This window comes from Polistes canadensis, unplaced genomic scaffold (assembly GCF_001313835.1).
Source record: "Polistes canadensis isolate GaletaPanama2010 unplaced genomic scaffold, ASM131383v1 scaffold_166, whole genome shotgun sequence".
Lineage (NCBI taxonomy): Eukaryota > Metazoa > Arthropoda > Insecta > Hymenoptera > Vespidae > Polistes > Polistes canadensis.
The window spans coordinates 360,049-362,389 of NW_014569713.1; positions in this window are offsets into that span (position 1 = coordinate 360,049).

Below are 2,341 nucleotides of genomic sequence, written 5' to 3' on the forward strand. Positions count from 1 at the left end.
TTACATCGCTCAACACACACTGCCCTTTGTCGCTCGTGCATTCATTCGTCGCATCCACACCGTCCTTTATTTCGTCCGTTGTATCCGGTTACTTATAAACTAACAAATACCTATCGCCTTATACTAACAAACCAGCGCTTTGTCGACAGACCTAAAAGATAAGACGGCGACGCTTACCGTCTCCTACATATATTTATAAAAAGGTTGTATCCAGATGATGAAAAAAAAGGATCTTCAGTTCGATTAATTAAAATTTCGGACGATTGCTCTACCGTTTGAGCTACCCAGGAACTAGGTCTAAAATTTGAACTATCCATTTATACTACCCATTCACGGTAAGAAATAATACTGTATGGTAAATTATTCTAAAATATCACATTTTTTACGTCTGAAAATTCACATTAAGAGATGGAATTTACATGGAAGACATTCTAATTATTATTATAGTCTGACCACCGATCCTTTTCACTGCACACTGGGACTACAAGTGAAAAATTGACCCACGCAGTGTTTTTTTTCCCAAGACTATTCATAGATCTTAAAGCTAAAATATCACAAATATATTTTCCTATAACTATAATATCAATAATACTTACCGTGTCCGGTTGGGAGGCAAAGTCAAGAAACAATATAATTGTAGGTAATTATGCGTAGAAATTTGTGAACCATTGTTCCTAGGCTGGGATTCGAACCCAGAACCTCTCGTTTTCCGAACGAACGCTCTACCAACTGAGCTAAGAAGTCCTATGTAAATATGATGCTTAACACACACATATATATATAATTAATTAAAAAACTTTAGAAAATGATTATGTTTTGATAAATTTAAGATGGCAAAAACGATAAAACATGATGGTATTTTATTGAAAAAGTATTTTTACAAAAGTTATACATTTTGTCAAAAAATTATTCTAGTAATTATTAAGTTTTATTCGTATGTATAATTTTCGTAATCATCCACCCGTGCAGTCTATTATCTCGTAGAATATATCTCATCTTTCGACACGAGTTTCCATCTTTAACTAAGGTTGCACCAAATGTGCCAACGAATGATGCAGTAAAAACTCAGTTAGTATTATTTTAATAGTAGTGATTGTTCAAATGCTTCAACGAGTCATTATAAAATAGGATCTTTATTTCTATTCAAAAATATATATTTATAAAAACAGTGTATATCGAGATAATTAAAAATAAAAAATAGGATCTTCGATTCGATTAAACTATAATTCGGACGATTGCTCTAACCGTTTGAGCTACTCTAAAAGTTTTTATTATTCTAGGATACAACCTTCCACGGTGTAAAGGGGATTTTCACTAATAAAATCTAAAGATCACAAAAATATCACAGATCGTTCGGAAAAACTTACATCAATAAGATAGGAATATTTTTGATTCGTTGCCTAGTTTTGCAGTTGTGACTTTTAAAAATCGCTTTACACTACAAAACTTATTTTGATTATTGTTCAGTATTGCAGTAAAGATTTTTAAAAGTCACCTATAAACTGCAAACTTATAACTTTCTTTGTAATAATGGGACTTATATTGAATCATGAATCTTCCTTACTAATTTTGTTATGCTAATAGAATTTATATATAATATATATAAATGATATGATTTTAAAGTCTCTTGTTTTTCATGTTAATGTATCACGTCAGCATAAATTACTTATAATTCTCGAAGAGAACTTATTGTATTTTTTCCTATTATTAAAAAAAAAAACAAATAAAAACAATATCGCACCTAAATGTAAATCTCACTATTGCTGCTTTGCTTAGCGAAGGCTTGATCCCAGATCCATGCAAATCAATGTTTTTTTGAAAAACCAGACAGACGACTAGCATTATCTTAACTCATACATGCATTTAAAAATTGGATCCCATATATATTTTTTTCATTCTATTTAATTATTAAATATATATATATACATATTTAAAAAATATTAAATTGCATTTTTTTAAATATTAAAATATTTTCCCTAGTTATACAGAGTAAATTAGAAGTTCATTTTTTTTTCTAACAAGATTTACAAATTACGAATAAATTCTCTACAATTTCATTTAAATTTGTTCTTACTTTGTAAAGGATAATATGTATAAAAATATTTATGTAATTGGTATAAATTTGACTCGAAGAGGTTTAGACGAGGTCAGAGTGACATCTGCCAAAAATGAAGCGTCATCTAGCTCATCAACCGGTTCCAGCTCAAAATTGTACAATATAAAAACTACGAAGACTTTAAGCTCGTGCATTGCCAACTTTTGACCTGCAGCATGAAAAATACAAGAATGAAAACAAAAAATTGTATAGTTTCTGTGCTGATTTCAACATGAGACATATACC